This window comes from Adiantum capillus-veneris, chromosome 19, assembly GCF_014529385.1.
Source record: "Adiantum capillus-veneris isolate H3 chromosome 19, ASM1452938v2, whole genome shotgun sequence".
Classification (NCBI taxonomy): domain Eukaryota; kingdom Viridiplantae; phylum Streptophyta; class Polypodiopsida; order Polypodiales; family Pteridaceae; genus Adiantum; species Adiantum capillus-veneris.
In genome coordinates, this window is record NC_140949.1 from 95829197 (window position 1) to 95842722 (window position 13526).

Sequence of the window (13526 nt, forward strand, 5' to 3'; positions counted from 1 at the left end):
AACACCGGTCCATCGAAGACTACCCCAACATAAGTATATGCATCTGTGTACTCCATAGTCTCCTGGCCATACATAAATGTGGGTGAGGACCCCCTGACCCACTATGGTGTGGTGTTGAACACCATAACCTTAGTTTTCCCCAGGTTGATAGACAATCCCCTGTCATGAGCAATGTATGCAGAGCATCCAAATGACGCTACATCCCCTCTAGAGAGTCAAAAATTAGCACAATTTCATCATCATATAGTAACAATGAAATCCATTGCCCTACTAGCTGAGCCCCTCTGTCTCTCTGACACTCTACATAGTCCAAAAACTCACCCACATACATCCCAAAAAGAGTCTGGGATAGAAGGCATCCCTGCTTTACTCCAATAGTGGAGTGTACCATGTCAGACATTCCCTCAGTGGTGCATACCCACCCCATCATTGTCCTGTATAGGGCCAGAATACCCCATATTCTGCTTTGTAGGCACACCCATGTCCTGTAGTCTGCGTTTAAGTCTGGCTCTCGGCACTGTGTCAAAAGCTTTGCCGAAACCCACAAAGCTATAATAGATCCCCTTGCCGTGGTGTCTACCGTCCTCAATAATAGCTCTCAGTGTTAGAATCTGGTCAAGAGTGGAGAAACCTCTCCTGAAACCTGCTTGCGCTCTTGTGCCCTCTTGCTCTGCCCGTCTACTCAGCTCCTGCTCAAGAAAGGATTCATATAGCCTAGCTAATGTGTGACCAACCATGATGGTGTGATAATTCCCGAGAATCATGGGATCTCTTGACTTCAAAATAGGCACAATCGTAGACATACTCCAAAGTCTCACGGAATCCATCATACATGGCTCGATTAAACATCATAGCCAGGAGCTCTGGAAGCATATCCCTAGCATGGATGAAATGATCTGCTACCAGACCATCATGATCATGTTCTCTCCTTGTCTTCATCTTCACAATGGATTTCCTTACCCTCTCGGCAGTAAAGAAAGAACATGTCTCCGGGCATGTCTCTAGTGGGTCCGACAGAGGTGGTTGCCCTAATGATGTGTAGAGAGATGTGGCATATTCCCCCCATGTATCAGTGGAGGTGATCTCTGGTGGTGGTGAATGCTGGTGGAATAGCCTCAATGCTTTGCTTGAGTCCTGACTTATACATAGCTGATACGGATCCCGCTCTAGCTGAGATAGATAAGCCCTTTTCTTTCGTCGCACTAGGTGGCAAAAGATAATCCATGACTGTCTATGTGTGGTAATTACCATGAGCACTTCCCTCTGTAATTTTATCCTCGTCTCTCTACACTCCTCATCATACCAGCTGTTCTGGGGCATGCTCCCAAGTTGTCTTCGTGTAGGCTAGCTATGGGGGTATGCCTTTGATGCTAAATCATGGAGCATCTTTGTCAGTATCTCAGTGAGTTCATCTAGTGGCTGTCCCAGCTTTTGGGTGCAAGGTGCATAGCTACCTGTATATCTCATCCATATACACAGAATCTGTCTCCCTCATGAAGGTATACCGAGTGTTTGTTGGGACCTCTCCTAATGGAGCTACTCCAACTACTACTCCAAATGGCCTAGTGCCCACCTCACTCTTTTTTAGCTTTAATTGATTTGTTGTCAGCTCCTCATTGATCCAAGTCTTTGTTCCTTTGAGGAGTCGAGATTGCCGTAGCAATTGCATCTTATCCTTTTTGTCCTTGAAAGTGAGAAGGCAATGCTCAAGCAGCACTTGCCTATGTGTGTCGTTGATCCAAGAGGCCGCTTCAGGTTTGATGTTAATTGGTTGAAGGATGTCATTGAGCTTGTTGGTTGCTTCTTCGAGAGTGTCCCCGGCGGTACACCATGGCGAGGGGAGCCCACCAATGTGTACCTTGAGGGTGTTTTCTTCTTAGGGTCTTTGTTCGCGGAACTCCCTTGTAACACAAGTCTGTACTTTGGCAAAGGTGGCCGATTAGGCTTGAGTTACCTTTGCTTTGACTTATTTTACTTTGTCAGTGGTGAGATGAACCATGGAGTCAAAGCGTGCCTCAAGCTTGCTAAGGTGATCTTTGAGGTCACGATTCTCCTCCATGACCCGATCAAGGGCTGTTTGAAGCTGTTCGATTTGAGTGAGCTTGCTAGGAGCCGCTATGACAGCCGCAAAGCTCGGTCGACCCTTGCGGTGATTTTTGGGGTATTCATGCTTGAAAGTGAATCAAGCTATAGTGTGAACAAATGCTTAGGCAAAATGACTTTGAGGTAAACGTCTTCCAAAAGAGGTTTTTTTTGCAGAGCCATTGGCGACAAGCAGGGGATGTGTAGAGCACGACAGCCACGGGGGTGTGCAAACGAGGACCAGGTGGTAGGGCAAGCTCTGCCGATCTGCAGAAAATGCAGGCTCTTCTGAGAACCAAGTGGCGGGGCTTTGGCGCGCAACAGAGTAGGAAAAAAAAATCGTCAGGAGCAAAAAACGAAGGCTCTGCCGATCTACAGAAACGTTGGCTCTGCTGAGGACCAGGTGACGGGGCTTTGGCTTTGACAGGGCGGGGATGAGAGTTAATGCCCTTCCACAGGGCTAACCTCGCCCAGGAGGAGACATGAAGAATAGTGTAAAGTTTAGGTTTAGATGCAAGCTCTGTCGAGAGAGAGAGAGAGAGAGAGAGAGAGAGAGAGAGAGAGAGAGAGAGAGAGAGAGAGAGAGGTTTTGCCACGCAGGGGGGGGGGGCATAGAACTTTTGAATGTCATAATTACTATACTAGAACAATAGCATGAGGCCTCAAGACCTATGTGGATTCAAGCATAATATATACACACACACACACACACACACACACACACACACACACACACACACATACATACATACATATATATATATATATATATATATATATATATATATATATATATATATATATATATAGACACACACATAGACACATGCATATGTATATATATTTGTGTGTGTGTGTGTTGGAGGAAAAACTACCAAAATACCTCTCTAATTTGTGGAAATTTTCAAACTTCCTTTCAAATTGTTCAAAATTCCCAAAATACCCTTGGTTGTGAGGTTAAATTTCTCCAACAATAAAAAACTTTGTAGCTTTTCATAAGAAGGCTGATTATCTTTGAATACAAGAAGCTAAAACTAGAATTTGAGTTGGTTATGTAGGTTTTGAAGATAAATTGCCTCATTATTTTTAGACATAATATATTTATGTATACATACGTATGTATGTATGTACACACACACACACACACACACATATATATATATATATATATATATATATATATATATATATAGAGAGAGAGAGAGAGAGAGAGAGAGAGAGAGAGAGAGAGAGAGAGAGAGAGAGAGAGATTTACGTCTTAAAAGCAACCATAATTTCAATGAAATATCTATTCATAGAGTCCTGAACTCAAGCACAAATTTTGTGTGTGTGTGTGTGTGTGTCTGAGAGAGAGAGAGAGAGAGAGAGAGAGAGAGAGAGAGAGAGACTTATGTGTATCATTTCTATATCATTTTAATTTTATTTATTTATTTATATACATAGACACATGCATATGTATATGTGTGTGTGTGTACACGCGCACACGCTTAAAATTCATAGTCTTGAACTCAAGCACACATTGTGTGTGTGTGTGTGTGTGTGTGTGTGTGTGTGTGAAAGAGAGAGAGAGAGAGAGAGAGAGAGGAGAGAGAGAGAGAGAGAGAGAGAGAGAGAGAGAGACTAGTGTGTATCATTTCTATATCATTCCAATTTTATTAGATGCTTCAAATCTTTGAAATAATTTGAGGTTTTTTCTATGATGTTAGAATATTCTATAACTTCTTTAATGATTTCAATGGTGGCGTCTTCTTTATGGGTGGCATCTTTAAGGTTTCCATAAAGAAGATGCTCCCCTACTATGGATATAATGGTGGCAACTAACAAATTGAGTCCATGAAGTTTCTAGGAGAGAAAGAAATGTAGGTCGTGATACACGCTAAAATGTAAGAAAATAAATTTGATGTGATAAAAAATTGAACACTCAAGTAGGGTATGATATTCATACTCTTAAATTTTCAAAGGATATAATGTGCATACAAAAAGATGCTCTCCTACATTGCCTCAATATTCGGTCTCATATGTAAGGGAGCGGGAGCTAAGTAGCTAAGTAGCTAAGCCAAATGGTTGGTATGATATAGATTGTGCATAAGGGAATAGTCTCAAGCATGTAAATGGTTGAAAATAATATGCTCTCACAAAGAGGAACATGCTTTTGTGATTCGTGGAGAGAGGGGGAGAAAGATCAATGGCATGCATGATTTCAAGCCATCGACTTCATTTTGCACCACATGCTTCAAATTAACATAATGGCCAAAACTCTCACATAAATAAACAACTAAGCAACCTTATTCTATTTTCAGTTCTATCACATTTAAAGATGCAAATGATGTGAAAGTGTAAATGAACAAATAGTGTGAACCTTATTGTATTAAGCTGCTTATGCAATTGTGATTAGGCAATGATTTAAACCATTACTATGCTTGTGCAAAAAACATAGATAGAGATGCAAGCAAGTCATCTAGAGAGATCACAAGTCTTGATAAAAAGCCAAAACATCTCTTTGAAACTTGAAACTTTCTTGGTACATTGGAAACTATGAGCCCTAATCTTTTCTTACACAATGTAGCAGTTGTTGGTCCTCATCTTTAACAACTTGCTAGCTTACCCAGTTTGTACTTCTTGACTTGGTAGCACTTTTGTCAATACTAGGTAGACCAAGGAAAAGACATCCTTCTTATTATATACGATGTTATGATGTGCACTAGTACCATGTCTTGCTCATAAGAAAGACGCAAGGATAGAAGAAAGTAAGAGAGTGGAGTAGAGACTTCGATTCCAATTGTGTTCTTATCATCAAAACCAATTCTAGAACCCACTCCATTTTCAAAAAAAGTTTTATTCACATTGACTTCTCTTAGCATTCATCTCTTCACACCATGCTAACTTTTATAATCTCTATCATTAAAAGTTTGGTAGCATTGCTAGATCAAGATAGACCAAAAGCAGGACTCTCTCTCTCTCTACCCACTCCAATAGAAGGAGAGCACTCCTAAGTTTGTTGAACAAAGGCTAGCACCTCATGAAAGATAATGTTTATGAGAAGCTCCTAAGGTTGGTTTTAAAGTATACTTTGCATCATCTTACATATAGACCAAAAGGAGGACTCTCTCTCTACCCACCTGAATAGAAAGAGAGCACTCCTAAGTTTGTTGAACAAAGGCTAGCACCTCAAGAAAGATAATGTTTAAGAGAAATTTCCAAGCTTGGTTTTAAATAATTCTTAATTTATAATATTTTACATTTATTCATGTTTGTTAAAATCTATCAAGAGGTTGTGTCATGCATCATTTTTAGAAATACAATAGACTATACACGTAGAAAGAGAGTATTCATAGTGTCCTAATTGGAACATAAGATAGCTCTATGAGAATACATGCCATGTTTCCTTCACTGCAACAACGTGCAAGTCACATACTAGTGTCAAAATGTTGGATACAATAATAAGGGCTTGAAACGCAACAGGTCAAAATGTTGGACACAACAAAAAGGGCTTGAAACCCAACAGGTCAAAATGTTCTCCACAAGAGGTTTGAAATACTTGTAAAGACTGAACTAGACTCCTACTTTACACATGAATTTCATGTTTGCAATGTTATAGGTTCATACTACGAAAAGAAAATCCCTAAGAATAGTGGTGGCTTCATGCCAAGTCTTGTACTTCTTTAATGGATGTTTGCACAATGGGGAGCCTGTAATCCTTTGGTGTTGATAATATATTCTCCACTCACGTTTGTTAGTATGGACACAAAAAAGGAATGATGGTGGATGAGCATAACAAAAAATAAGAATAGTGGTGGATGGTATTGTGTGTGGAAGCACAAACTCAAAATTATGGTAGAAAGGGGCTACCCTACTTTTGTGCGCCCAACTTGCAAGTTCATAGAGCAAGAGTCTTGAGGTAGTTCTATAGCAGGGTGTTCTATAGGTGGGGCTAATGGAAATGCGAGGAAGCTGGGTGGGAAAGTCGATAGAGCTTTGGATGAATCAAGATAGGGGAGCAATAGTCTGCCCTTACCTCCCTCACTCCTCCCTTGCCTTTTGCCTTATTTTTGGCACTCGGGAGTGACCATCCTTATTGCTTCTTCTCAGAGAGGATAACTGGTGGTCAGGGACTCTGGTGCACCTCCTTGCTGGGGTTGGTATCTCATTTGGCACATGGAGGCTCACTCATTATAAATAATGGGAGGTTTTGGTTGGGGCATGGTTCCCCCTTTGAGCTTGCATGTCATATTTCAGCTCAAACCGATGGATGCTTTCAAGTGTTATGCCTTGATGGGGTGCATCTCGCTATTAGTCTCGTAGGTGATGGCATGTCATGTGTTGTTGTTGCTTCATGGGTACTGATGGTGGTGCGGGTCATCCTTATGTAGGTGGTGGTGTTATCATTTTTCTAGTGGGTATGTCTCTCAATTCCCTGTCAGGACATGCTTTACTATGATGGCAGCTAGCAAGGCATGATGGCAACTTGGTTTCGGTCCTTTTGCTTGATTGTTTGTAGTGACAGATGGCTCCTTGTAAATCTAGATTGTAATCTTGATGATGGTAGTAGATGATGATTGATGGCATGTCTGTTGCATGGAGTTGATTTATTTTTTTGGGTTAATATAAATACATCTCACATATGTGAGCATCGAATTATAAGAAGGAAAAATGTTCTTTTCTTTTTGTAACTTCACCATCGAACATACTAGAAAACCACACTTATATTCATGTCCTTTTTATTTTCCGTACTCACAATTACAAGTAGAGATGCTATATTAACTCCACAAAGAATGTACAAAGAACCTCAAGCACCACATGTGCCTTGAGGGGACAAGTTTTCCAAAAAATGGTTGCGCAAAACATAAGAAACAAACCCTTAATTTTCCTTATCCAACTACTACTGCTATAGACCAACAATTTATTTTCTCTAGGGGCCATAGCCTTAGTAGGTGGTGCAGCTTAAAGGTTCCATTCTTTGGCTTGCATATCCAATCCTACTCTAGATCCTAACAAGTAGATAAGCTAGTGCTTTCATGCAGAGTATCTTTGGACTAAGCTACCACAGGTGAATGTTTTGGGATTTCCAAACCTGATTATAAAAATAGTACCTAGTTATTTTAGTGCATACCAAAATGAATTGTTCTTGAAACTTCCTCTTGCCAACAACTAATTCTTAAAAAAAAAAAAAAGCAAAACTCACAATTGTGAGTGAATTATATTGAACAACCCAAAAAATTACAAGGTCTTGATGACATCATCCAGGGACCATACTTACATTGGCTATCAGGACAGCCACCCCTACCAACCCGCCCCCTCCAGATGACCAAGATTTGCCCCCATACTAGGCATTCCATCTATTGACAACAAGGCACAAGTAGTCCTAGACCAATCCTCCGAGTGTTGCTTGCACCCGAGTGTCCATATTAGCACTTTGCTTTCTTGTATAATTTCTACGAAGCTTGCCACCTCAAAACCTCCTTCAAACACACGACGGTTCCTTGTCTGCCATACATTATATAAGAAGAAGTATCTGACGATCTGAGTGCTGACGAGGAGTGCAGGACTACCCGAATTCTTACCTCCAAGGAATAGGTCAGTCTTGAAAAAACTAAATTTCCATGTTCTTTGGACCCACTTGCATATTTTCCTTGCGAGGCCTTTGATAGTTGGGCAGTCCATGAATAGGTGGGCCAGATCTGCACCCCAAGCATCGATCTGACCCAATCCCTCTCTCGTGAATCTTCACCCCCGTCAGTAGAGCACCCCACATAACGTTCCATAAAAAAACCTTCATGAGTTGCAGAACCTTTGGCTTCCATATATTCTCCATTACATGCTCCCACCTTTCCTCCGGCCATTGCTTTTTCTGTAGCTTCTTAAGAGGGCTAGACCAATTCTTCTTTTGCATCACTGTCTGATAAATGCGTTTAGTATGGGGTTTCCATAAGAGATTGCTTCCGGGCCATTTCCAGGCGTTCCGGTCCAACTCCGAATCACAGATTGGCATCACTAGATTGTCAAGCTCTTTCATCACTTTGTGGACAAGCAAGACCTCCAAGCTATTAAGTTGGTACTGGGTAACCATAAGGTCAATGGTTTTCCAACTCTTGTTGCCACTGTCCTAGAAGTGCCCAAGTCGCTTCAGACCCTTATAATTAAGCTTCCTGGCTGTCTCAATCCAATAGGGAGTTTGTGGCGGATCTACAACTTTGGAAAGCCAAGGGGACCAATGCAGAATGGAGTTCTTGAAGTATCTGGCTTCTTCCCCCCACTTTAAAGACTCGTGCTGGTCTATTGCATTTTCTTACCAATTCTCTTGAGCTGCCCCCCAGTCTTAAGGTAGACCACGCCGGGGCTAGCAATTTGTCATGAACCTCCACCCCTCTCCACTTTCCACCCTTCGAGCCAAGTTTAGCTACTTCTATCATATCTCTGATCATGACAGCCCAAACTTGATCCTATTTAGCCAAGGAAACAACAAATTTGGTGCAACAAGCTTCTGCATGGACCACACGGTTGAGAATTCTAAGGCCTCCTTGATTCCCCGGCCGAGCAACTGATTCCCAATGGACCCATTGCCATGGCTTGAAAGATTTCGTGTTATTTTCCCATAAAAACCTTTTTACTGGTTTCAAGAACTCTTTCCAGTGACACTTAGCCATCTTGAGAAGCGGGCTAGTGAAGGCGATATAAGGAATCATAAAGGCATTAATCACTTTTATCCGACTTGGGAATGGGAGAAGAGCATACTCCCACCTACTCATTTTTGTTTTGATTTTTTCAAGCACCCACTCAAATCTTTGATTATGAGTTACGCCCACCCCCAAGGGGGCTCCCAGATGTCTAAAGATATTCCCTTTTGTGACAATCTCCCATGACCACACAGAAGGGTCAAATGAGTCATTTTCCGATAGGGAGATCAGCCTTGACTTTTCTATATTACACTGGGACCTCGAAGCTACTAAGAATATTTGTACAATCTCCAGAGCTTTTCTGATGACCTAGGGGCACGCCTTCAAGAAGAGGAGAGAGTCGTCTGCAAAAAGTTTTGCCAGGAGTTGGCTATTTCCTTGTAAGGCAAGGCCTTGCAACTCCCCTCGTTCCGCACTAGCTTCAAGCGTCGTGATTAGAGGATGTGATCCTATGGTGAAAAGTAGGGGGCCAAAGGGCATCCCTGCTTAATAGACCTTTTGACCTCAAAAGAGCCCACAATCCTATCGTTGAATAGGAGCTCTGACTGGCTTCCAGCCCCCAGTACACATACCAGTCGACATAGGTGAGGCCCAAAGCCCAGATCTTCCATGAAGGCTTCTATATATGTCCATGTTATTCTGTCATAAGCCTTGTCCAGGTCCAACTGCAGCAGAATGCACTCCTGCTTTGTGACAACTGCGTATTTGATGCCCACCATTGCTGCCAAGATGTTATCGTAAATGGACCTTCCTTTGATGAACCCATGATGATGGGGTGAGATGATCTTGGTTAGTAAGGGGGCTAGTCTGAGGGCTACTGCTTTAGCTATAATTTTGTAGGCCACCAACATCATCATTATAGGGCGCCAATGTATCAGTTGAGAACAACAGATCTATTTTGCGATGGGTTTGATAAGCCCTCTCTTTACACTTATCTCCAACAACCCTTCGACCATGGATTTATTGGCTCTAGAGAGAATTTTGGGACAACTAATTCATTCCTAAAAAATAACACCTTCTACGTATTTTTGTCCATTTGCTAACCTTGGTGGCAAGACCCCACAAGGAGGAGAAATCTTTAAAGTGATGCAATGGATCCTTCAATGCAGATTTGCAACTAGATCAAATGTCTATGCAAATTCCTCTTGCAAGAATATTATTCCCAGTTGGGATCCCCCCACAATAGTTTCCAAGTGAAGATATTCATTGCTCTTGGTTACTTTGCCTACCATATGTGTTGTTTGCATATTTTAACCACTTCTCTTCAGGCCAATTCACCCTGCACAATTTGATCAACAGAATGAACCAATCTGCTTTTAGATCATCTTATTATAAGTTCATAGGGTTTTTGGAAGAGCAAAGATTTTGACTCGACACCAATGCCAAGCTTTCCAATCACGCTCTATCTTGGCGGCAGGCATTGGGCTATTGCATAACACTTGGACAATAACAATAAGTAGCCTTCGTTTATATTCAAATTATGTAGCACCACTAATCGTTCCACATCCATTCAGCATAAGTTCATGTTGTCCTTGCCAAACTATAGCAAGAGTTTTGGAGGTAGAAGTGCAGAGAGAGCTCTGGGGGTGAAGAGAGAAAGACCTTGGTAAACTATAAAAATGAGAGTGTCATAAAGTCTAATATCTAACTATCCCAAATGATTTTCTCATATTGAAATGATAATTTAATGTGGGAAAATGAATGGGAACAATAGTTAGAATATAGAAATGTGATTTTGTACCTATCTCAGCACAAGACCAAAGGGAGCGAAGGCTACATCTCATGAAGGGTCCAAAAGGAAGAAGGTCTACCAAAGAGCAATGAGCAGGTAATGGAGCTTAAAAGGCCTTAGGGTTAGCTTCATTAAAGACTTCCAAAGTTTGGTGTTAAAAATCCTTAGACCTAAGACCTTTAGGTACTTTAGACCTTAGGCAAGCTAGACATGTGCTTGAGGTGCTTGTCGTCCTTGATGACCAAGGTGCTTGAGGTGCTTGTCATGCGTGATGAACAAGGTGCTTGTGGTGTGCAAGTCAACAAGGATCCCTACAAAGGAGGGGGCGAGCCCTAAAGGTAGGGGCATGAGTGAGAACACACACACACACACACACACACACACACACACACACACACACAAACAAGGAAAGCCCAAGACTCAAGAACCAATAAGGACACATGTCAAGACCCTACACATGATGCCCTCATAGTGTGCCTAAATCCAATTGGATGGCCTTTAGGGAGGTCCAATAAGAATTTAGATGCATGTAGATAATCAATCAAGCTCACTCTCTCTCTCAAAGTGGGAAAGAAGGAACCTTGGCCAAATGCTACCCCTATTTCTTGAAATGACCATAGCGTGTGATTGGCCAAGCTTGGCAAGGGCCAATAGGGATCAATCTAGAGTAAAGAAAGAGAGAGGGGTCAACCTAGGCAAGGAAGATACTCTCATTTTGGTCATTCTCACACTCTCTCACACATTCTTTCATTGTGTTGAGCAAGAAATCAATCGCCTTCTCCAAGCTTGAGAAGTAGAGAGCCTACACCAACACCTCTTGGCTATGGAATGCAAATCCAACTAAGAGTCGAGATTCAATGGCATGCTCATTTTCTACCATCTATATAACTATGCTAAGCTAAGCTCCAAGAGTAATCGATGGTGAGGAAAGGACTTCTTTCTTGTATGTTACTTCTTCTTCCTCTTCCTCTTCCCTTCCCTCACTCCGTGCTATCTCTCTCCACCTTTGAAGGTGTTTGAGGTTCTTGGGATTGAGGGCGGGGACAAGTTAATGTTTTTGCAAGGTAGTTAAGGGCATAAATCTAGTGCATGAAATCTACCATCTTCATTGCATCAACAAGGTCTCAAGGAACACAAAGCATGTATTGTACCAAGTCTCTCTTCATGGGAGAATCTATAATACAAAAGCCTTTTGGAGGGGGGACCAGCTCCAAGTAACTATGGTCCTCAGCAGTCCTCAGCCGTTGACTTTTCTCTGATTCTCTCTCTCTTTTACAAGTTAACTAGGTATAATTTTCATTTTGCTACCTTTAATCAAGTGCTCTCCTACTCTTTAAGATTTCAAAAGGAAATTCTCACTATTGTTACTTTAATTCCTCTATAATCAATGTATAGCCATATTTCGTTACAGAGTGCCTAATGGGCTCGTTTTATAGACCCCCCTCCCCTTCCCCCCCCCAAAAAAAAAATAAAAAATCCAAATTTGTGTGCTAAAAAATTTGAAATTTAAATAGCAGCTGCAACTCCTATAAGAAAGCACAATGGACACACGTTTTAAAACGCTTCAAATTTACCATATTAAATGATGCAATTATAGATTTATACCATGCATAATCCAATTAAAAAAAATTAATACTATGAAAATATCTAATTGTTTATCGCGGCCTTTTACCATGTTTTATAGAGAGAGGATCCAAAATCAACTGGAGAAGGAAGAGAGAGGAGGACGCCCTGGGGGGAGGGGGGGTTTCATTTCAAATATTACCGCATTTATTTTTGCACTTATTACCACAATAGTTACCTCTGTTATTGCAATGAATGTTACCACGTTTATTTTTGAAGCTCAATTTAGCACCTAAACATTCAAATTTTGACTTAAACATTCCCTCCCTCTCAAAGTTTGGTGTTTCCCTCCCCCTTACTAAAAATTAAATAACATTATATGAAAAAAGATATGAAAACATGAAACAATAGTTAGCTATGTGAGATTACACTTGATTACAGCTAAACTAACCACTATCACTTGATTAACATAATTTAGCATGCTTCATAAAATTACGGAGAGGAAGAGGGGGGAGAGAGAGATGAATGGATGACACAACAAAAAAAAATTATAACTTTAAGTATAAAAAATGTTTATGAATCATCTTCCAAAATATCCCTACAAGAAGCGTCATCCAATTCTAAGCCCATGGCTCCTAAATCAATAAAGAGAGAAATAGAATTGTCGTTTGTGGATGTGTTGGCTTCATCATCTTTGAATTTGTCATCCCATCTCATCGTCATCATCATCATGACAATCATCCTTGCTAAGACTTGTGGCCGCCGGACTTGAATCGTTGATCTCCCTCTTCTCTGTCTCCCCCTCATCCAAAGTAGGAGGTGGAAGAGGGTCGAAGATGGTCTCCACTTCATTAGTGGCAAAAATGGTTCTCCCCCGAGGTGTTACGAGAATTACGACCCAAAGTTTTGGTTGATGGATTGTTGGGATATAGATGACCAATAGAAGAGAAGCTCAAAGTAAGTAACATTGGTATAATTAATTTTACAAGCAAATAAGAATAAAAAAGGTAGTCACTCACGTGCTCACAATTGCGTGGCAAAACTAAATTGTCATACCTCCCTGTGTGATGCACTCTAGAGTCCACCATGTAGAGGCCACTCTCATGCTATCTAGACACAATTGCAAACCACTTGCACTCGAAGATAAAGGTATGAAAGGTTCTAAAATTAACCTTTTATATCCTTTCAATAGTTCCATAGTACCTAGCTTCATCACCATTTGTGTAAAAATTGCCCATGATGCCATAGTCCATGGTGGTTCTACGCTCGTCAATGTGGCGCGTACAAAAGTGACGACCCTTTCAACACATAGAGTTAAAGCAAAGGGACTACAAAATAGGAAATATCTTTTATCAAATACAAAGATAAAATCAAGAAAAAGCTATACAATATGATTTAGATATATGAGTACTCTACCTTTGGTATGCAGCCTCATGCATACTCCCATTCTTTGTCGACGATGTCTTCTTAGCACG

The 13526-nt window shown here is 41.1% G+C and overlaps 1 pseudogene; it reads right to left on the reverse strand.

The window, feature by feature from the left end:
* Positions 1 to 1605: 1605 nt before the first annotated feature.
* Positions 1606 to 2169, reverse strand: LOC147434503 (uncharacterized; annotated as a pseudogene).
* Positions 2170 to 13526: the final 11357 nt, after the last annotated feature.